Source organism: Pithys albifrons, chromosome 2, assembly GCF_047495875.1.
Source record: "Pithys albifrons albifrons isolate INPA30051 chromosome 2, PitAlb_v1, whole genome shotgun sequence".
In the NCBI taxonomy this organism is placed as follows: Eukaryota; Metazoa; Chordata; class Aves; order Passeriformes; family Thamnophilidae; genus Pithys; species Pithys albifrons.
The window spans coordinates 23,043,705-23,068,518 of record NC_092459.1 but is presented as its reverse complement, the minus strand read 5'-3'; positions in this window follow the sequence as shown (position 1 = coordinate 23,068,518).

Below are 24,814 nucleotides of genomic sequence, written 5' to 3'. Positions count from 1 at the left end.
CATTAGACTCTTCTAGAAATTCTCAAATAAAAAAGTTTGTACAATGCAACTATTCACATAAACCTGAAATCTCAACTTAAGCAATTGGAGTATATAATAGTAAAAACTGCCCTTTAAAATAGGAAGTGGAAATTCCAACTTTTAGAAAGGTCTTTGCTGAAGAGTAAGGTGGAATTTTCTCATCAAAGCAGATGCCTCAATGTCATCTGGGTTGGTCGTATTTCCAGTGACAGGTTAAGTACTTGGCAATAAGCAGCAATGATCTCATGATCTCCATGAAACAGTTCATTTAGTCATTTTTAAGAATACATTGCCATCTGGTGTACAAAATTTTGAATATGTCAGTTTTACCATTTAAAATCTAATGTCCTTGGACAGAAAGTCTTCCATCATTTGATACTAACTTCCTGTAAGCAACTCATTGACCTTCATGAATTAAAACCCGTTGTACTTTTCAATGAAATTGTTTTGTAAAGGTATTCTGAACACTTATGAATTCACGCAATGGAAATAATACATTTAAAATGCGACAGAGACTGACATGTAGGTGCTATTGGTTCGCTGTGTGACTGAAATATCTATCTAGTTTTATCTCTCAGCTAAGAGAGGAAATTGAACATAATCCTACAAAAATAGATTGTGCTTATATTAGTAAGACAGGCACTTCACTGAGGTGGAGCATCCTTACTGCTTGTACCTTGTGCAAAGGGAAGTTTAGAAATATGAAAAGCAGATCTTGATCTCAGAGAGATTTCAGGGGATGCTTCACTGATTTAAGTAAAGGTTTGATTCCTAATTTCTAGTTTGATTAAACTGCAGATTTTGAATAGTGACTTTCATTTGGCCTCGTAATAAGCAACTCTGAGTTTTTATTAGCTGCTTGGTATGTCTTCTGATCTTCCATAAGCATTGATCAAGGGTGATCATGGTATTATGAAAGCTAGTAAAGCTGGCTCTTCAAATACCATATTTGTCACATGGCAGGAATCGTAAAATTATTTACCTGCTAAAAATACAAGCGATCTGAAAAAAAATCAAAAAAAGAAAGATGGCTTGCTTAAATACATACATTTTTCTGAAGTGTAAATAAAAGTGTAAAGTGTCTTAAAAGCAAGCAAGCAGCCCACAACCCTCCAACCCAGTCTACACCCAACCCCCAATTATATCCAAACTGATGAGATATGGAGCAATCACAGAATCACTGAATATTTTTAGTTGGAAGAGACCCACAAGAATAATTTTGGTATTGTTTCTGAATTTCCATGTAAAGAATTTTCTTAATTATTCTAAAGATTTTTTTTTAAATTGTCTTTAACAGTTGATGTCTAGTTTGGATAAATTTAAGGTAAACTAGTTGAGTGACTTTCTGTCGATGGCACTATGCTTGCTGCTCTGTGCCTCTACAGTATCTAGTACAATGGGGTCTTGCTCTCCTTGGTCATGAAAGACTGCCAGGCTAATAAACATGTTTAATACTAATCTTTCTTATCTTGGGTTTCTGAGGACCTCTTTTTCTCTTCTCATGGAATCTGAGGAACAAACACATGAGGTTACTGGGTCAGGCTGGAGTTCTTCTAACAATGAACTTTGATTTGTTTAATTCATCTGTCAGGATTTGTTTGGCTTTACATAATTACTTCCAGACTTATCTGTGATAACTTAATGGCTTACTTTTGTTGTGACCTTTTTGGTAAGGTTGTACATAAAAAAAACAATACACTGATTGCTTAAGAGGATGTGGGCAGTATTATAAAAGACAGTTGTTTGATTAAATGGTAATTAAAAAGTGAATGTAATTAAAAATACAGTTATGACCAGCTCTTGTTTAGTATGACTCTTGTGGAGCTTAAAGGTCAGTTTATGCTATTGCTTATAATGGTTATTACTATTTATTATGTGTAAGCTAGAGTAAGCACTGCACAGATAAAAAACTACAAAATAGTTATTACAGTCTCTTAAAAAAAATTCTAAAGTAAACTTCTAGTGGATTGCATTTTAAAATTCTTCCTATTATTTACCCTGAAAGTACTTTCTGCAGTCAGGTTGGAACTCATAGTACAAAGCTGACCCTGAAAAAGACAGCAATTTTCAACACAGAAAAATGTTTTGGCACATGCTGCAGAAAGCTAGAGTAGCTTTGATTTTTCTACACTCTCTTTTGGGATAATTAATACTTCAAGGGAAGCTAGTCCCTGCTGTGTATGAGAATATAAATGTATGGTTGCAGAAGTGTGGGAAGCCAGTGAATTTTTGCAACTCCTGATATAAAAAGGAAGACTTCCTACATTCCCATCTTTATCTTATCCTTATTAAACTATGCTTTGCACCTGATTGCTGGTATGCCAGGAAAAATAAGGAGGAAAATTTGGCAAAAATTAAAACTCTTTCATTATAAGTAAGATAAATTAAAGCTGTTTGATTAGGAAAAGAATCAAAAAAAATGTCAGTTTTTAAGATCAAGTATAGACCTTTATTTCTGCTTCATCAGGATGATTTGGAATACTATCTCTAATTTTATGATCACATTATAATTTTTAAATAAGACAGCATTCTGTGTTTTCCCAATATATCCATGGAATCATAACAAATTAATCAAGGTGTAAACTGATGCGTTTTGTTCCCTCACTCAATTGCCTTTTCATCTGGGACAGGAGCTATAGCTGGAAGCTGTGAAATCTTGATTTCTGTTTCCACTCTTTTCTTCTTGGTCAGTTTTAATGTATTTAAAAGTATTTTATTCTGAAGCTTTGCAACATACTACACATGATTGCAACACTTACATTTAACAATGCTCTCAGGGGAACAGAAAATCAAAGTGACATGTTAATCTAGAAACATGTTGCATAAATTGAAAAAAACTTCCAGATCGTGAAATAAACTAGTTGTTTCTATTATTTCAATGCCTTTTTTTTTTGGTTGTGGTTGTTATTATTTTGTTTCCACATACTTTTGAAAGGAAAAAATGTTATAATGTCCTACCTTCATTATGTTATCTGTAAATTGTAACTGTTCATACTTTTCTGTCAAAAATCTCTAATTGGCCTTAAATAGCAAAGTAGTTCAGTTCAATTGTGTTTGGGATTTTAACCAAATAAAAGTCTTAATGAATCTGATACTATTAAAAAGAATTGTGTTTTTTCTACAGCATTGCTAAAATTTTGTATGTTCCAAGTAGTTTTAGCTGTAAACTCATCTTGGTCTGCATCTTTAAATAACTTTAATATGAGAGTGCTGTTCCTAATCTACTGTGCTAGGGTCAGATCTAGATTTCTCCTCATCTATATTTTTTCTTCTGGAGTTAAAATCCTAATTCAGACCAGCTGCTTAGGTAGCTAATGTCTAGGATTTTTTTTCCAGTGAAAAATAGCAAATAGTAATAATCTTCAGTTAAGTCTCTGCTCTAAATCAAGCATGTGCTGTACCATCTGTAACAGGTATTCACATCCCAGATGAATCTCACAAATATTTCAGTGCTGACCTTTGGCTTTAGGTATGCTCTGAACAAGTCCGTAGGTTTGAGATCCACTAACAAATTGGGTGTTTTCTATAGTGTTACATCTGTAAATGACAGTAATTGTAAATTGCTTGAGAAGTTCCTTATTGGAAAATGCACCTTCCTGTGTGACTTAGGAGGATGGCAGCTTTGAGACATAAGCTAATGCAACTTTGGCTGTCCCTTCCTTTTTTGTTTCCCCTGATCATTTTCTCTTAGGAAAAATATGTGAAGTTCAGATGAGAATATAGAGCAGTTTATTTCATCTTTTCTCTCCCCTTGGCATGTAAAACAGTCGGGTAATCCTCATCTGAATGTTTTAAGCTAACTCATCTTCTGAGGTGCACTGTGTCCACTGAACCTGCTTGCCACCACCCCTACATGGCCACCCGAAACAGAATTGTTCCTGGAAGGAACAGCTGTGTAGTATATAGGGACTAAAAGACAAAAGTTCTAAAGGAATTTTGAGGTGTTTTTCTTGTCCCTGTTTCAGGATTAGAGAGCTGACAAGATGGCCACAGAGGAGGGAGCTGGATCCTGCTGTCTTACCCAAGGCAGAGATATTTTATCATTGCATAGAAATTCAGCCAGTGTATTTGATTTGTTGTTGTTCTTTTTACATTTGTTTGCAAGATTTAGAATAAATGCTTAAACCATTGTGTCCCTTGAAAAAACGTGGCTTTGAGCCAGACAGGAACAGTAAACAAGTATTTCCCTGATGCTTTTAGTTACTAGGGACCCCTGTGAAAGAAAACAAATAATGCAATATACACATGCATGGTTAGCCTTACGCCAGGATTAATTTTATTTTTACTGTAATAAATAACCTTCCCATGTAGGATATATGATTTCCTTTACTGCTACTTTTGATATTATAAAAGATAACTAATTAAAATCTAGACGAATATCAGCCAGCTCCTTTAGACCCTTAGCTTTGTCCAGGCTCCGGCAGCGGCGGGGGTGCAGGGCTCTGTGCGGGGCTCTGGCGCTGCCCGTGCGGGGCACAGGTGGCTCCGACCCACCCACCGCGGGCACGGCTGAGCCCGCAGCCTGGGAGCGCCTGGGGAAATGCATTTAAGCAGGGCAAAACCACCGTGGGACACACAAGGCGAGAGAGAGACAGATTGGAGGGGAGAGAGGAGAAGCCGAGGAAAAGACAACAGAGGGAACGCAGGGCCAAAGGAGCAGGAGGTACACTATGGCAGACCCGGCACAGCCCAGGGGGACTGCAGCCCACGGAGGGGACACGGCAGAGCACAGGGGAAAAAAAAGGAGAGATTAGCAGGGAGGAACCAGTATACAGTAAACCCCGTCTCCTGTACCACCCATCACCTCCAGGCACTGAATGGACCTGTGGCAAAAACAAGGAAGAAGGAGAAAGGACTGGAGGGGAGTGACATGGGAACCAGCTGAGAGGAGGAGAGGTGCCCGAAGGGGAGCCGAGCCTGAGAGGGGATAAGGGATACGATTTTTTCCCTTTTTGTACTTTGATGTTTGCATTTCCCGCCCCTGCCCCCTGCAATATCTGGATCAGTTATTAAATGTTTATTTTAATTGACATTAAATTAAATTCCCAAAGTTGATTGTTTTGCCCAGGACAGTGCCTGGTAACTGTCTTCATCTCAGCCCACGGGCTTTCTCAATCCTGTTTGCCCTCTTTCCTCCCTGGTACCCCCACTGGGTTGGGGGAATAAGCATCTGTGTGAGCTTATCAGAGAGCTGGGCCAACCCACCAAATAAACCCTTTCCTAATGGCTGCTGCTGTGACACCAAGGTCTCTTACACCTTCCTCTTGTGGGTGACACCCTGCAGCCACAATTTGCTGCAGTTGTGCTGTCAGTGAGGGATTTTAGATGAATAACACCTATCTAGTCAGTGGCACAATGAGGAATAAAATGTCCAGTTTGGATAGGTCTGAACTGTGATTCTTCATATTTGGATGTGAATCAGAACAACTTCTCTGACTGGAATGGCACTTAGTACCATGGTCTAGTTGACATGGTGGTGTTTGGTCATAGTTTGCATTCAATGATCTTAGAGGTCTTTGCCCACGTCATTGATTCTGTGATTTTATGAAGACCAGCTGAGGAAAACTAATGATTAGCTATGCTATAACTATGATGTCTTCTGGTTTAGTTTGGACTAAATATAAAATTTTCATCTCATTGTATACTGGTGTAAATAATTTTTTTAGGTTGGGCATACTGGATGTAATAATATAAAAGAGACTGAGAGGAGTTTTGAAAGCAATGTATCATTATTTGAGAAAGGTTTTAACCAGTATATATGTACACTGACTGTAAATTCTTTGCATGTTGACAGCAAACCATCTCAGGTGTTTAGTTGAAGCTGAAGCTACTATTTTGGATTCATCCTTCAGATTCCCTGATATTATGGCACTTTAGTCCTTTGTATGCTTAACTATAATCATACCCTGAAGTACTTCAGGAGATACAGTGATGATAATAAATGCATCCAGTATTTAAATTTTTCATTTCTATGATGCAGTATTAATGATAAATTTTCTGGGTCAATACTTATATTGAAGAAGATTTCAGAAGTTGGTCTGTTTTTTTGCTAAAGCAGTTACATTTGCTTTTCCAGCCAGTGCAAGTATTTATCTGTGGCTTCTGAGTGTCAGGGAAGCAGCACATCGGAAGGCAGCCTGTGAGGCACTTTTCCCACTAGATGGCAGAAAATACTTTGGACCAGAATATTTAACGATTTAAACAAAATACAGAATTACTGTACTTAAATACTAGGTTTTCCTCAAAAGTGCAGAGACTTTATTTATTAAAAGTTTTTATGGTCATATATTATCTGGATTCCTTTGCGTGTACAGCTCCACTCTTTCTCTCTCCAAATAGTAAATTTAAATTGCAAAGGTTTGATTGCAAAATTCTCTTGTTAGTTATGTGAAATTGAAATCAGAAAGGCTTATAGAATTTCGGTATAGAAAAATCTACTTATCCAAAAATAGCTGAGAAAGTGCAGTGAAACTGATGCAAATGCTATCATCACAACATTTTCATTATAATGTATATCATATTTTGAGCCTGTATATATAATATACCATATGTATTTTAAGTCCTTTGTCAATACAGATCATATTGAATTGTCAAGCTTTTTATCCTGTTATAGTTTTCACTAACAATTGTGTGGATATTCAGTTTAATGTGGTTAGGTACAACACTGTGACAATGCAGTGGTCCTTGTTTTGCCAGCTCTTCTTAGAGCATTTGCAGTTCCAGCAGCTGGAATTGTCTTTGAATAATGCAGCAAGTACACACTTCACATATACATAGGAATCTCCCTCTCTTGCATACATGCAAGTATGTAAATATCTATCTATGCTTTGACTTATTTTTCTCTAAGTGTTTCTCTCACAGAATCACAGAATATGCTGACTTGGAAGGGACCCACAAAGATCATGGAGTCTGACCCTCAGTATCAGGCAAACTCCATGCTTGCTAGTGTAATCGCTTACTGTGAATGTTTTTCATACAAGTTTGGCTTCAATATTGCCTGCAGGCTGGAAAAGCTGAAAAACCTAGCTACCTCTCAGGCTGAGGGTGATAGAATGTATCCTGAAATGGTCAGTGGAAAGCAAAAGGGTGTCGAAGATCTTAACTCCAGCAAAACTTACTGTTTCATAGCCACAGAACAGATGAACTATCAAGTATCAGTAGAAAGCTTCCAAAACACTTGAACTTTGGTTTCCTTTAATTACCTGATAGTTAGTTAACTTGTCCTCCTACATATTATATAAATTATTTATTATTGACACCAGTTGAATCATCCATACTTTTAATATTGCCAATTCTAACCCTCATTTTTCAGCCCTTATGATTTTCTGAACTGTAACACTTTTTCAGTGTAGTATTTTATATCCTGGCTGTGCCTCAGGCTGAACTTTTTGGAAATTTTTGGCTAGGAAGGTTCAGCCATTTCCAGGAAAGCCTGGGGAAAATGAGTTATTTGTTCCATGTTTTTTAAAAATAAAATAAAGTCTGGGATCTTTTCTTTGAATGACTCTTGCTGCCTTGTGCTCTGGAGTTAGGATTTGAAATTACATTGAGGAGGAATGGACTAGGAAAGGCATTTTAGAGGCAGAATATGACCTTTGCTATGCATGGGAAAATCTGTTACAAGCCTTTGCAAAATCTTTCTTGCACATAGGCTATATAATGTCCCTTGTTTTTCTGGATGATTGTCTCCAGGGAGCATATTTACGCATCACAGGTCTAATGAGGAGGGACCTCAGCACCCCCACAACATGAATGAGCCGTCTGCCCTCTGTCCACGGGACTGTGGCCAGAGATGGGAAAGAAGCAGGCTAGATTCATCACTCCCCACTTCAGATGTCTGCATCTATGTCAGCCTCTGCATGCTGCTCCTTGAAAAGGCTTTCTTAGGCATAATACAAGCTCTGTCTTTTAAAATCTGCTGCCAGTGGGTGGGGTAACCCAGCACACACACACACACACACACACACACACACATAATATATATAAACACCACTCCCACCCCCTCCCCCATATATATATTTCTAATCTGGATGAATCTGATCCAATGATTCCAGTGAGAGAATCAGACATACAGTTCTGCAGAAGGAAAACTGGGCTGCCTGAGCATAAGAGTACATATTCTCAGCATTAATTGGTTTCAGGTACAGTGTTTTGCTTGACAAAAGAGACACCATGACAGCACCCAAAGGTATCTCAGTACTTTTGACATCAGGAAGAGTCCCCACAGTAGCTCCCACAGTTCAGTGACAATCCTGTCTTCTAGTTCCTGAAAAAGGCAGTTTCCTTGGAATATGCTGGTTCACCTTGGATAAGAATTCTTTATTCCTTAAGGACCCCTAAACTACCACATACCTTTAAGAATGGAAAAAGTCTCATATTCTGTTAAGAAAAATGTTTTAAAGATTTATTTAGATGAAAGGAAACAGTTACCAAAAGAGAAGATGGTGACATGCTGCTGGTATTTAACTATGCTGTTTTCTGTCTAGCTTGTTATGAGTTTTAGAAGGAGATTGTGTTCTTGCAAGAATTGTCTCATGCAGAATGAAGTCAGAGAAAACTACTCTAGCACTACCCCAAAATTATAAATTCTTTCATATATTCATCCTTTAATCAGGCAGAAAATATAAATGTTGTCAAACTTGTTTCCCTTGTTTTAACTCATGTCTCTTGTAGAAGCAATTTGCTGCCTGTTAACTGTATTTCTTAAGTGAACTCAACCTTGCTTTCTCAGCTAATGTTTTCAGATCTACTATTTCACAAATCATGTATCTCAGGAAATTATTATTGTTTCAATATCTTAACAGCGCTATAGAAATCAACTTGGCCTCAACAGCTCATAGACACCAATTAGGCTAAATTAACATATTTTATTTCTGAATGGGAAAATTATTATCTGAATAGTATAATGCTATTACTATCTACATTGCTTTAGGGAACTTTTACGATGGAGTCTGTCACACAGAATGGTATCAATGTCTAGAAATAGCCTTTCTTGTACATGAGAAGCTGCTTTATTTTATATAAATAACACATTGAAAAGATTGCCTGTGTGATTTTTTTTCCTAGTTTTCCATTTGTAAACATAAAAGAGAGGGTGAGTGTTAAACAAAAGGAAGTTCCTTCCGTGAAATAACTTCTGATCACATTTCCAACTGATCAGGTATCCGCTGTGGTTCTGGGCAGGTTAGCAGACAGTAATGCTGCTTTGGGATTGTAGTTCTATGCAGGTTTTAATGCTCTTGCTGATACCATATAAATATTCCAAGAAGACTTACACTTGAAACCAGTTAAAAAATCAACTGTGTCACTTGGGGGTATATTTGGGTCTATATTCCCTTTGTTGTTGCTGTAAAAGATAACACAGCACTCCTTTAAATATACGTTTCCTGTCTCCCATAAAAATCTTGGCTCTTACTTTGCTTTCATGTGAGCAGAAGAGATTAGTTCCAAATGACATTAAGAATCAAAGAAGCTCAGCAAAATAAGGTGCCTTGAAAAATCTGTCAAATAAATCCAATATAATGGGTTGTTTGGTCTTGATGGCAAAACAAAACAAACAAAAGCAACATCCCGTGTCTGCTAACAATTCAGTACGGTGCTAGAATGGAGGTCAGAGCTTCCTCAATATGAAAAGGAATCCTGTTACGGGGATAAGTAATCAACCACCTGGGAGAATATAAAACTAAAATGAGAGGTGTCCATGGAGACACAGCAATGCTGCCAAGTTAAAGATTTAAATCCAAATAAAATATTACAGTAGTCTCAGGTGATAGCATCCATAGAAGTTTGGACCTCATTAGGGGAATTGAAAAGCTTAGAGCTGTTTCCAGTAATAACACTCAATTTAGTTGGTTAAATTAAAGCCAAACTAATCTCCTTTCCATGAAGTGTTTGAGCAAGTTGTAGAAAACTTCTCCATCAGTTTTCTTGTATGAGGAAGAAGTCTCATATAAATAGTGCTGCAAGTTTGAACTGAAACTCTTTGCACCAACCTGGCAATTTCCATTTACACTTTGGTGTGGTCCTATCTCTTCACTTATTAAACAAATCTAAGACCTCACTGTTTCATCCTTCATCAGATCTTATAAACCAAAACTTCTGTAGTGTGTTTGGGTTCACAAGTGTCAGCTTTACTCTCATAAAGAAAGTGGTGAGTTCATTATTTCAACACAAGCTGATGGAATCTGGTTTGAAGGAACTGAAGTATTGTTTTACTTTTCATGTGGCATCCTTGGTGTTTTTTCATGTAGTCCTCAACTGCCTATAAAGATTCTCAGGAAACATTTAACTAGCCAGAGTTAAAATGAAGGGAGAACTTTAAAGGAACTGTTGATGTAAGGAACAAAACATGTTTGATACATTAGAAATCAGTATTAAACTGAAAAATGAATCAAACTAAGCAAAAGCTATACTTTTTCATAATTCAAGGAATATCAGTTGCAGAAAATAACTCTGCACAGTGTATGTGAATATCCTTCAGCAAAGACTTTTCTATGAATCATGCAACATGACAGTCAAATTATAAATTCTAAATGTTTATTGGTGATTATACTTAGTCAGTCTTGATCTACCCAGTACTATTACCTCTCACTCTTTGCAGTTTTCCATGACAATTCTGAATCAAATGTCAGTGGTACAGCAAATTGGTTTTTCCCATTTTTCTCCTCATTTTTGAACAGATTTATAGCCAGACTGAATAAATTGTATATGTCTAGATTTACCAAGAATTTTACTCTGACTAAAATTAGAGCACTACAGCAAATATTAGCTTGGCATTAATATAATAATGATTTGTGGACACCATGAAGGCAAAATTGCCTTGTTTTGTATTCAAAGTTTTGGTAAATATGTATAAATAACCTTGAAACCTATGACATGGCTGTTGCCTTTTTCTATTACTTACTGTGTTCTACAACTTATTCTGGATCCAATAAAGTGCTTAAGAGAAATTGGCCTCAGTGAGTTTCTGCATGTGTTTAAAGGCTAGCATATGCTGGAGGGCTTTGCTGAATGGGACATCTTGCTTGTATCTTGTGATTTATCATGCTTTTATTATGCTGCCTATGTTTCTCATGCTTGTCACCTTTGCTTTCACAGTTTAGATAATTTCTTAATTTAAAAATTCACTTCGCTCTTGATAAGTAGTGAAAAATGTCATTTTTCAAAGCAAAAAATGTCCCATGGAAACTGTGCAGCAGGAATGAGAAACAAAAGATGACTGTTGAGTCAGCAGGACTGAAATCAAGAAACTGCTTTCCTTTCTATTGAGATAAGGAGGCATATTACTACAAACTGTCTTGATCCTTCAATGTGCTGCCACCATCATGTCAAAAACTCTCCAGTATGATCCATTCAGAGCTCTTTGGATGGTTTTTAAAATGGGCTAAATGTGTTCAGTAACAGTAACAAAAAGCTGTAGAAATGAAAACATTGCACCATTAAGAGATCCAGAGCCCCACAGTACCCCTCTTGGGCAAGTTATGATTGCTTTCCATGGGAGAAATAGAAGATTACATGAATAGAGCACAAGTGCTTGAGACTGACCTATCCAAGTCACTGTTACTCTGCATTTGTGTACAGGATATACAGGTCATGAAGTTTAGCTAAGCTGTGCTTTTGATGAGGGCAAAGCTGTTGACTTTAATTTGCAAAACTTCAGTTTGATATATCAGTCTTGCAGGTATGGCTATGTAGTCACTGAACAGATTACAATGATTTCTGAAAAAAATACCAACAGTTTCTGTCTCATTCATAGATGGGAAACAGAACTGTGGGAGTGTGCTGTCTGGATTGGATTTATCAGCCTGGAGTGTGACAGGAGCAGAAAGGCTCATTCCAGTTCCACAAATGTTCCCTTGCCAACACAGGCAGAGCATGACCAAGAAACTGCTGGTAATACCCAAAGTCTTGAGTAATCTACACATGTCTAAAATCTACTAGAAATGCCTTAATGGCTTGAAAAGTTATAGAGAAGAAATTAATTAACTGCCTCAGTTAAAATAGCAAAGAACAATGTTAGAAAGTTCAAGTACTAGAAAGTTGTGATATTCCATTCAGATATACCCTGCTTTTTGCAATAGTTGAAGCCATTTATGCTTTTCGAAATACTTTGTGTTAAGTAATCTATGCTAAATAACACTTCCTTGAAGGGACAGTGATGTTGTGTTATTGATTCAGTGGGGTGTTGTTTAATCAGTACTTCCTTCTTTCCATGCCATTTTCCCTCCCCTTATTAGATCCTCTTTTCCCCCCTTCACTAAGCTCACTGATACATAAATTGAAGTATCATGAGGTAATTAAATAAATTTCTTTTTAGGAAGCAATGGGTCCAAAGTCTTTTTCAATACTTATTATAGATAATAAATACTAAAATTAAGCTGTACTTTCTTTAAAGCTATCCTACAAACAGCCCAAGCCAGCACTTCCCATTGAAACAAAACTCAGTGAAACCTGTGCCATTGAAAGGAATGTTCATTTGAACTCCAGGTAATCACAAAATTATATTCTAATTTCGTTTTATTCCTGAAATTGCTAGTAAAAGGAATTAAATTATAGGTATGAATCATATGCCTATGGAATGCAGCACATTTTGAAACTAACTTCTAATTTATGCTTTATTCCTATTGTATAGACAGTCTAGAATATTTTGGATTTTTTTTCTTAATAACCATGTATAGCTCTCTTAGACTGTGAGAGTCTCTTTGGAATATAAGCCTGTTTATTTTATTGTGCTCTGTTTAGTTATTCTGAAAAAGAGTTACAGACACATAATTGTAGCCATCTGTTGTGTTTTAAGTCCAATCTAGCCCAAAAGTCAAAAAAGTCATGGCAACAACTTGTAAAAACAATGGCAATAATATGAACTCACTATGGTTACTGGTGAACCTTTTTTTCTCCTGTCAAATGAAGTAAGTTTCCTCAGAGAATTACTTTAATGTCTGATTTATTTCTTTATTAAATATGCCCACATTATGACCAGCTTCTCTATCAAAATTGTCATATAGCTGTCTCCTTGACTGTAAATCTGTGTTTCTCCAAAAACATGAGTTCTATTATAATAAAAACCAACCTCAAAGTGAGACTGCAGTGCTTGCCATATATTACTCTAGCATAAACTAGCAAGCAGGATTAAGATTGTTGAAGAAAATTTATTAGTGGTGATGAATAATATTTATCATATAATATATTTAACCCATACTCTGACAGATTTAAAATTCATTGTTTATAGATTTTAGATATTTCGTGCATTATGTTTAATAATTCACTGAGATATTTAGTAAATAGTTTCCTCAATTAACTTAATCAAAGTGTCAGTGACTTTTCTGAGAGATTGTTAATTTTCAGTATTATCCTGTCTTGTAGACATAGCCAGTTTGTAAATATACCACAGTAATTTTAGCTAGGAATGATGCTTTGATACTTGTATAAAGAACAATAAATGACACACGGGTTGAAAATGACCTCTAGATGTGTTGGATAAAGTCAGATAGATGCTTTCTGCTACTACAGGTTGTTGACGTGGTATATTTTGTTAGTTCCCTTTTTTCTATATTTATGGAAAAACCAGAAAATAGAAATCCATGCACAACTGTTTTTGTATGTAATCATTCATACACCTTACTTCTGTTAAACAGAAAAGCTGGAGTGTTTGGGGAGCAGTGTTGTCCCTTGAGGAGAATTACGGACTACAGAATTCTAGAGGATGGAAATGTCTTGAGAAGGGTGAGGATGCCTGAGGCATGAAATGTATCCCAGCTAGACCAATTTCTCTCTTTTGACTGTGAAGAGCATAGCCTTATGTTGATCATAATTTGGAGCCTCATGTAGTGCTTGCCATTAGACAGGATGAATATGAGCCCCAGCCACCTCCAGAGAGATGGTGGCCCAAAGACAAATTGCTGCCTGTCCTACAAAATTCCCTAATAGTCACCAACAGGGAGCTAGGTTGTTTCTGTCAAACCAAATTTGGTACTGTAACAGTGAAGTTAAGATGAAAAATAACAGAGATCAGTTTCCAGTTGTTCGAGCTGCCTCCATGGGAAATAGGAGGACATGTAAGTAATGGCCAATTTGTAGATTGTTTTATCCAGCTAGTAATAATCTAAATAAAATGGCAGGCAGTTCACATTGCTGTAAATGGGAGGTGAAATAAGAAATGTAAATAATGGTGTCTGTGCAAACTTCACTCACAAGTATAAGTGTCACGTAAAAGCCAACTGCTATTTTTTCACTTCTCATTTATTGAGTTAATTATGTGTGGATATCTTTGCTTTTACTCTTGGTTCTTTTGATAAATATGTCCAGTGAGCATGGGAGTGAACTGCTGTCATTAATATCTGCCTCATACTACCATTAAAAGTGACGGTGGAGACTAGCTAATTTTTTTTTTCAAGGGTGTAAAAAACATACTGGTTTGTAACCTAAAGATGACATATTTGTAGAATGTTGGCAACCGCAAAGCTTTGATCTAAAACATCAACTCTGATTTAATTTTTTTTCCCTGAGAAACTTGCACTGAAAAATTATTTAGACTTCCCTGTATTTTCCTGAGCTACAGTGAAAAAATTTCTATACAACACAATCTTCTCATTGAGATGTCCTTGGAATCCTCTCTCTTTTTTGCTCTCCTACTTTTGCTTTTAACAGACTTCTGATTTTCTCCCATTCTAAATAATTTTCCAAGTGTTGATCACTGAATCTTTTTTGTGTATTCATTTGTGCAAATGTAACTGTCTTTAATCGCTGTCTTTTAAGTATTAAAACCTGAAGTTATCTAGCTTGATGCATTCCCTTTACTACCTTTTATCAAATAATAGTGACTAAAAATCAACTTATTTTATATCATCCATACAAAGTGCTCATTTTTTACGACTTTATCATACAAATATATCCCAGACTTTGAGTATTATTTTGTGCCAAGCAGGCCAATGGGTAAAAGTAGGGCAAGTCCGTGGTTCAGAAGGTGCATGTGGCTGTGGAAAAGACACTGTGCTAGACTGGAATCTGATCAGTAGCACTACTGGTAACCTCACTCGATCATCATGCACAGGCAGCTGGGGCTACCTCATGCAACTCTGCAAGTGTTCCTGACTTTATGAGTGTTGTGTTATCCACAGCAAGTAAGAGAAACATTTTTATAAAAAGGAAAGACCTTAGGACAGTCTCAGTGTGCAGCTCAGAAAACTGAAATATCGATGACACCAACTTCAATGCAAGTGGAATTGTTTGGGATGACTTAAAAACAATAATTTATTTATTTATTTATTTTTAAAGGTACTCCTAAAGATCAGAGACTTAAGTTTCTAATCAGAGATCTCATCTGTTAAGCAGCTGGTTGTACAAAACCATTTGAAAAATATTAGTAGGATTAAAATATTGCAGTTGTGTGTTGTAGTGCTTGGAACATCAGTTTGCTCTAAATCTCTCCCATTTAATCTCTTTCATTCTCTGGTTAATATTAATCCATGCTAATGGTGCAAACATTCTGGGTGCGATGCAACAAGGCATAAACCCATGTTCCTAATTTGGAGTATTTGAGTTATCCTTTCAACTGATAAGCATATGATTGAGCGCTCTGCTGGAATGGGGCCAGAATACGTTTTACTGCTAGTTAGAATGATTTTGTGTGTGTGCTGACTCCACCTCTATGCAGGACAGAGTTGGAAATTGTGGACCGGAGTGCTATCCCATTAAACAGTCAGACAGTGTTCATATCACCCCCCAACACTTCACACACACGAAACCAAAAACAACAAAACAAAACAAAAACAAAAACAAAAAAAAAGAAGAAGAGGATAGAAATCATGTTCTGTGAGTTAATAAAGAAAACAGTCCTACTACCACAGTTCACATGAAGGAAAAATCTCCCACTGACTTAATTAGGTGCACTGCCTGACTAAAGCCTGCATGATTTGGCCAACATTTTCTACCATTCCAATGTTATGACAGAAGTTGCCAGAACAGTTCCAGCTGAGAAGTAGTCATGCTCCACACTGCATTAGGAGAACAAATGGAAGATGACTGCAGAACCTGAACATGTATCAACAATAGCTGGTGATAGCATGTAATCCTGTTGCTCAGCTCCTGTTGAACTCTCACATTTAATGACCCTTCTATTTACATATGACATTACAGAGAAAAGGTTTCCTGTCAGGTAAACAAAATTAAGCTTTTGATCTTAGCTCTTGTACATTTTGTTTAGGAAGTTCTTTTTTGATAAATCGTGTAAAAATAGTAATGTATTTTCAATAAAAACCCTTAGTATTTTTTCTACTTACTACACTTTTTCTGGTATTGATATCTGGTGGCAGAGATTTAGTTTCATTAATTCCTTATTTGCATACCATTCTTGTAGGACTGATGTCTAATTCTGGTCTTCTAGCAATCACTCCTAATAGTATTTTCGATCGTCTCACTTTTCTTCTTGAGTAGCCTAATCTTGACAATAACTTAAATTCACATTGAAAGATGCTTTAGACTGTTGCCATTCAAGGACTTCTGTCTCTTGACCACAGAAGACAGAATTATATTTTTCTTTTTCTGACACATCTCCTTTTATGTAAGTTTTATTTCTGCAATACATTGGTTTTTAATTTCTTTTCCTTTTTGTTCTGTTTTTAAAAGGCCTTATTGGCTTCCTTTCTATTGTGTAAAATTACAAAGTTCTGCAGTCAGATACATACTCCTAGAAAGTAGACACTACTGGTTTCTGCTTTCACCTTTGTAGGCATTCTTTTCTATAGATCAGGAAAAGGCCTAAAGCCCCATAGAACATGTGGAATTGATAAACATGATGCCAAGGCAATCAGTCCTGGGTTTTTTTCCCTTTTTCATTGTCACACACAGGCTGTTTGTTGGTCCCTCTCATTTTCTGCATGATGAACTATTGCTTGAGCTGCATTTGAAGGTGTTTTAATGTGTAACCAGAGCAGAGAAAAAAATATGGAACTGAACTACAGCAGCACCTACTGCAATAATTCTTCATAAGCAGTCTTCAAATCTACTGGCTTTTCTAAATCCCAGTGGTTGCTTCCCACCCTGATTCCTTGCTCTCAGCTCCACAACCCTCCTTGGAAGGTGCTGGGTGCCTCTCCCCCTGGACAACCTGAACAAAAGTACTCCTTCCCTCACATAGCATCTGCTGATTGGAACTTGCTTGAAATCTCACCTTAAAAGCTTCCCTCTTTCTCTTGACTAAAAGAAGAGTGCAAGTCAGCATCCAGAAAATGATCCTTCACTACATCACACAGATTTTGCTGTTCCTAGGGACCTCACTGGACCTTGGCTAGATGAGGGCACCCTAGGCTCAGACTCCAGCCTTTCCAGACATCTTACAGATTATTGCTTGTTCATTAGTTTTTGTGACTGAGCATTACCACTGAAGCGTATTTTCCAGCCTTTTTTCCTTACACAGTTGAAATCGATGCCCCCTGATAAATAATTTCTGTGCCTCTTCTATCAATTTTCATGCTGTCTATTTCTCCCTTCAATTTCTCTTCACTTTGGATTTCTTCTTCAAGGAAATAAAATAAAAACAATTTTTTTTTATTTTCATTCATCGCTTTGGCCATAATTATAAGTCTTTGCTAATGTAATACTGATAACTGTTTCAGGACTCAAAAGAAAATCACAAGACAATGCCACTTTTTTTCCTAGCTTTTTTCCCCCTTCCATACCATGCAGTGGTAGATTATCTCCTATGTTCTCTTCTCTGTGTTCCATTTGGAAGATTCAAAGGCAGCAAAGACTTGAAGCTCCTCTTGACAGGAGGCAAACTTCTATAGGAGGAAGCAGAGAGAGATCTGCTGGTAAGGCTGACTCCTTTTACTCTTTTCTTAGTCTAGAAGTGTGTTGGAGAAAAGAAAGGAAGTGACATAGTTAACTCTGATAATCTCTCCAGTTGGTAGATAGTCCTGGGGGAAAATGACTGAATAATGTTTGTTAGAACAGCATTGTTCCAAGGCCAAATAAAGAGAAAGAAAGGGGCTGTGAAAAATTCTTCTAGCTGAGTCTTTGCTATACTTCAAGAAAAAATATTCTGTTTGTCCTGAACTGCTTCAATTCATATGTTGTTTTCAGTTAGAAATACTAAATGCTTCTATAGATCTCATTTGTACCTGTGCCTGTTAAATTATAGCATGTTAAGTTACGTATATGCTGGTGTGACCTACTTAATTTTGTGCATATCAAGGTCCTTCTCTGAATATCTCATTACCTCCACAGTTTTCCTGTCAAAATGAGATACCCAGTGCCTGTGGACCATGCATGTAAAGAGCTGATGCCATTTGTCACTGTTGACTGTGCAGGACACACACTCCTGCAACGTGAACAACTGAAAGAAATTGAGAAACAAGGGCAAAGTCAGAAAAATGAGGGAGGGTGTTTGTAGCAGCAACTGCTGCAGAGGTAAAGGGTGAGGGGAAGGCAGGTGGGGCAACATGGCTGGCAGCGGCCACTGAGGTCTGGTGGTGCTGAGAGCTGGCAGCAACCCAAGTGGCATCACCCCACTGACTGGCTGGCTCTCCCCCCACTGCTGGAAAACAGCTGATATTTCTCAGGCTACTCTGTGCCATTTTTTTATTTCAGCAACATAAAAGGAGCTTGTATAGAAGTAGGAAATATGGCTTGGTGCCAGGAACTGAAATTCTCTGTACCATCTCAGCAGAGATGCCACACAATGACATGATACCCTTGTTAGGACAGCACAGAGGAAGTCGAAGCGTTTTGGTATCTCTGGGTAACAAAGTCTGTAGTACCTGCCTAGGGCATTAGGAGAGCATCACCAAAGCATATGCTTTCTCATGAAAAGCCTGCATGGTACAGATTAAGGCAGATAGCATAGATGTTATAGCACTGTACTTCTGAGAGACATAAACTGTAAACCTTTTTCTGGTTACAGATGAGAGAAACAAAAACCTCCATTAAAAATATAGAACAACTGAAGTCATCAAAAGACGGTTATTAATGACCTATAAAATGCATGCAATCTTTCAGTCAAAAATATAAAATGTATTTAAAATATTTAACAAAGAAAGACTACTAGAGGCAAGAGTCTCTTTTACAAGAGTGTCCTGGCAAGAGGGGCGACATAACAGTCAATTATTACAAACAAAATCCAGGTTTCTTAATTAAAATACAAAATACTGGCTCTGCTGTGAAGCCTGTAATAAGTTATGTCTTGAGAAGAATGTAATTATGCTGGCGCCTGCTAGTGCTGCCATAGTTAAGTTTGTCACCATTTCCATTATAAACCCCATTTTTGATCAATTTATAATGTAGCCATAAAACATGATTTTAGATTGCAACTTGGAAAATAAATTCTTAGACTGAAAAGTTTAGTTTCTTTTTTTTTTTTTGTACAAATAATCTGTTTATTCATCTTAATTTTTTATTTTAGAAGAGCAGGAAATAAGCTAGAATTTTATGATTTTAAGCTTTCTGGCCATTCTGTAGTATAAATATATTTTCTTTTTTCATCTGCATCAAGAGGATCAGTCATTGCTTAAAAGCAGAGAATTTTAGTTCTTTGAAGGTCCATAATAAAGGAAAACAAACTTCACAGTTCTTTACAGAAACAATGAAGACTGATTAGCTTTGAATTACAGTGAAGAAATGAGAACTTAGTTAACCTTGACCCTCAGGAAAAAAATCATTGCAAAATATTTCTGCCCCTTCTCATGCCAGAGGAAGATGTGGTCAGAGCTGGAGGCAACAGCGTCTCAAACAGGGAAGCTTTCCTGGCAGCCCATTCCAACTGCTCCTTCTAGCAACGCTCACAGAAGCATACAGAAAATATCTGCCCAAAAATCATAGAAAATTCTCATCAATTTGTCCCAGTGTAAATTTTATCATCAAAAGGTGATAAAAAGGAGAAAATTAGCACAGAAAATATTGGGCATCTGCTCCAAGAAATTGCCATGAGAAGGTACACTTGTGTGATTGTGCTATGTAGAAGTATGTTTATCATGTACTTCATCCTGATCTAAACTATTAATGAACAAAATTCACTTTGTGATTCAATGCTATTTTTCTAGAGAGGCAGATATATTTTTTGATGAGTATTACTGAACAGCAAATGGCAAAACCTATGAAAATATACACTTCCCAAAGGAAAAGACTTCTGTAGTCTCAGTCAGCATCTGTAGCTGTTTTATAATTTGCATGACTTAAATTAGAATTCCTTCAGGAAATACCATTTGTCCCAATTTAGAGGTCTAAATGCTAAGAAACAAGCACTAGAAGTAGTAAAGAAGCAGAAATGAAGGACTGCTCATGTGTATCATGCAGATCATGATTTCAGATGTTTGGCTACATAAAGGCAAGTTTAGCAGCTACAGTAATCTTTCATCTTCAATGTAGAGATTTTAGGGCAAATTTACTGCAGATTTTAGGTATATACTTTCTCTAATATTTCAGTTTTTGTCAACCACCCTAACAAACCTCTGAGGGAAACAAAAGGGTTTTCTAGACCAGCAGCAGAAACAGGCTTTTCATCAATCTTTTACCTTGCCAACTTATCAAATTCTGGCTTGAATAGACTGTTTTAGTAAGAGCTGGTAATGATTGTCCATTACCAGGATAAATTAATTTCATCAGCTATGGCCAATTGTAATCATTTTGCAAGATCAAGGCATTACGTGCTAGAAGGGTGTATGGCCAAATGAGAGAAATTCAGAAAACAGTGTTTTATTTTAAAGACTTTTCTTGTCTTATCACCATTGCCACCCCAGTACTATTGCATGTTGGCTAATTAAATTGACCCAACCCTGGGGAATTTAAATACCTTCCATGATGTGTTCACATACCTGTCTGTCTCAGTGCTGCTTGGTTGCTACCATCTTTAGGGTTCTCATGATGATAATAATTTAGTACAAACACAGAGGATACAAATAATGTTCTTTCTGACTGAGCTAGTATGGAAATGGTGTAAGCAGAACATTAGTTGCTAATATTACTAAACAATTCACAAAATCTCTGGTATTGTACTGTTGAAACCTAGCTCACTATGATGATGTCTTTTCTGTTTACCTGAAAATCCCATCACAGTGAAAAGCCTACAGCATTTTGTAGCTGGGTTGTTGCCAATTCCTCAGGTGGGTCTAGCCTGCCTCCCTGATGGATCCCCACACCTAGTCTAGCAGTTGTCCCATGAATGTCTTTTTCTTTTACAATCCTCCTCCAACAGAGATTACTGGTCTCTCAAGGACTGTATGATTCATGGTAGTGCTCACTTTCAATGGAAAGTACTGGAGCAGCAGTTCCTTTTTCACTGCCTGAGAGGCCAGCTGATCTCTTACTAAAGGGGAAACTTCGGTAAACAAAGGAAGTAATTTTAAAAGAAGAAAACAACATCTATCTACATATATGTGGAGAGGGAAAGAAGAAATGTGAAAATGGAGATGGTGGGGGAAAAAGATTTAAAGTTTAAAAAGCTGAAAAGAAATTCTGTATGGGATCAGAGGCAGCATATCCAAATGGCAGACTAAATGTAGAGAGATGTAATGGGAGGAAGAATCGGAAAGAGAGAGAGAGAGAGTGTATCTAAAATGAAGCACGGGGAAAAGGGATACCTCACCCCTCCCCCCCCCCCCCCCCCCCCCCGCCAAGTAATTTGGAGAGATTAACAAAACTGCTGCAACATCTCATTGCCAGTAGAGGTGCTAAAGCCCCGGTTAAGGAACATAGTAGCTAAATACTCAAGGGAAGAAGTAATTCGTATATTTAGATACATAGAGTATTTCACAATATGAATAATAGTGCAGTGCAGCTACCTAGAAGCCATCTGTTTAGAAATTAACTTCTATATGTATGTAGCTGAAAACAAAAAGATCTCCAGTAAGAGGCAGAAGAGGTTCCCTGAAAAAAGTGCTGCAGCCAGCCTGGGAACAGTATAAGATACTTCTGGCTGTGCTGCAGCCAGAGAACAGGGAGATCTGCAAGTACCAGTCACCATAAAATTGGGCACCATAAAACCCTTCTACAACCTAAGCCAAGAATAATCTTCTTTAAAAGTGCTTTGCTACTTGCAAATGTTGTTCTTGTCCAAGTGTTTTGTATTCGTCTCAGTGCAGTTTCTTTTCTTTTCTCTTTTCTCTTTTCTCTTTTCTTTTCTCTTTTCTCTTTTCTTTTCTCTTTTCTTTTCTCTTTTCTCTTTTCTCTTTTCTTTTCTCTTTTCTCTTTTCTCTTCTCTTTTCTCTTCTTTTTTCTCCTTTCTCCTCTCCTCTCCTCTCCTCTCCTCTCCTCTCCTCTCCTCTCCTCTCCTCTCCTCTCCTCTCCTCTCCTCTCCTCTCCTCTCCTCTCCTCTCCTCTCCTCTCCTCTCCTCTCCTCTCCTCTCCTCTCCTCTCCTCTCCTCTCCTCTCCTCTCCTCTCCTCTCCTCTCCTCTCCTCTCCTCTCCTCTCCCTCTCCTCTCCCTCTCCTCTCCCTCTCCTCTCCCTCTCCGCACCTTCCCTCTCCCCTTTCCCTCCTTTCCTTTCCCCTCCTTCCCTTTCCCCCCTTCCCGCACCTTCCCCTTCCGCACCTTCCCCTTCCGCACCTTCCCTTCCCGCACTTTCCTTTCCCGCACCTTCCCGCACCTTCCCGCACCTTCCCGCACCTTCCCTTCCCGCACCTTCCCGCACCTTCCCGCACCTTCCCTTCCCGCACCTTCCCGCACCTTCCCCCACCTTCCCTTCCCACACCTTCCCTCCCCCTCCACCTCCCCTTTCCCTTTCCCTTTTTCCCTTTCCTGCTTTCTTTCTCACTGTCTTTCTGTCTTTCTCTCTTGGTTTGTGAATTATGCAAAAGACACCACTGTGTTAGATCATATTGTTAATTGTATATTTTGCAGTTCACATACTGTCAAGCATATGTGTGAAACAAATTTTTCTTTTTCTTTTCTTTTATTTTTTCCCCGCCCAGTCCTTAGCACAATAAGTTTCAAAGAAAATCCTCAGGCAGATTGCAAAATTATTTTTCTCAATTTTCTTAATGTTAAAAAGTACAATTTCAATGCTGCAGAGTATTGTGTGCTGATAGGTTTACAACATTGTGCATGTACTATGAATAGAAAAAAACTTCACAGATGATTATACTTTAGGCTGGAGCTCTTTCTGTAAAAAGTGTTTACCTCCTAGGCTCATTTGTCATTCTGCCTGAGCTTTTGTAAACCTGGATGAAAAATTCTTTTGCTGTAGGAAACTAGTTGGTAACTGAATAAATAGCACTATAATCTAAGTATTGAACACTTCCACACAGTAAGTATTATTTTGCAGTGCATTCCTCTTCCTGTAGCATAGAATGAAAATACTCACTCTACAAATAATACCCTGAATAGAAGTTTATATCAATATGCAACATTTACAAAGATGACACAATTTATGTCTCAACTGTGAGTTTCTGCAGCTATTTCTACCAAATTTCATGGTGTCAATTACAAATTAAATTCCCTTAGCATTAGGGGGCAAGTATTTCATTGATTCAGAAAAATATATTTGTGTTTCTTTCTTATGTTAGCAGGGCAAAAATAAAATTTCCATACAACATGTAATTCAATAAAATAAAAACCTAAGTGGAAGCTATCATAAAGGTTTTGTTGATTAGACATTTAGAACATATGGACATGTGCATATTTATGTCCAAAGGGTGAAATATACACCTTTTGCAGTCCATACCTCTGTAAATTTGACTTGGACACAGGTAATATAACAGATTTGCCAAACTGCGGTGTCAGTGTCTTGTTTCTGCCCCAGGAGGAGTCCAGACTACTTACTTTCTTTTTGCTGGGGAATCTGTAGTTTTAACCACTGATTATTCTCCTGTTCTCATGAAAGCTTTTATAAAAGTCTTTCTCCATATACTTTTAGCAACAATAGCCATGCAGAGAGATAACAACGACAGACTAAACATTTTTAATGCTGGATCATCTGTTTATGCATAGTATTGATCTGAATGCCAAATTTAGCTGGTCATTAAGAAGGGAAAGAGCCAGTAGAATCATTCATTGTGCATGCATAGGTTTATGATTTAGATGGCAAATGTCTTGAAGAGGGTTTGCATTTTAGTTTATTTTGTCAAACATTTGCAGAGAATCATTGCTGTGGGGAATCATCCTCAGCTGATGTGGTATTAAGAACCGAGGGAATCTGCACTCAGTAGCCATCCACTGATTTTTGTATATTTTGAATTTTGGGCATTGCCCCAAAAAACACTTGTACCTTCAGTGATTACAGTGACCTACTGGGTAGCTATTTCTGGCCTTTTTTTTTTTTTACCAATCTTTTTCACCACAGTGAATGGTGATCCATTGGAATTTGAGATTGTCAAGATCTGGATTCCTAGGTTTCATTACTTTCCTTACAATATTTTCTCGAACACTGTTTAGATTAATGCAAACGTAATGAGCCCTGAATTCACTCATCCTGTGCATACATGCCACATTGTTTAAGAAATTCATGCAGCTGCTTCCTATCTTGTGATGCCATAGGTGCCTGCATGGTGCTCTGCTGATTTCCTACCTCTGAGACCCTGCTTTCCAGGTGCACCACTGATTATGTGCTCTTCTGTCAGATAACTACCCCTACTGGGAGCTCACCTCTCCCAGTTTTTAAAGGACTGGGATAAGGACTGATCAGGTGATTTTTTATGTTGCTACCAGGCTGAGCATCTGGGGAAGAAAGTAAGTCTATCTATGTGTATCTTGACGTGCTGGAATTGTACATGGCATTTATCCTTTAGAAGGACAGTACTTCATATTGGAAATACAAAATGGAATCTATCAGCTTCTGTAGACACCTTCATTTCTTTAGTAAAGGCTT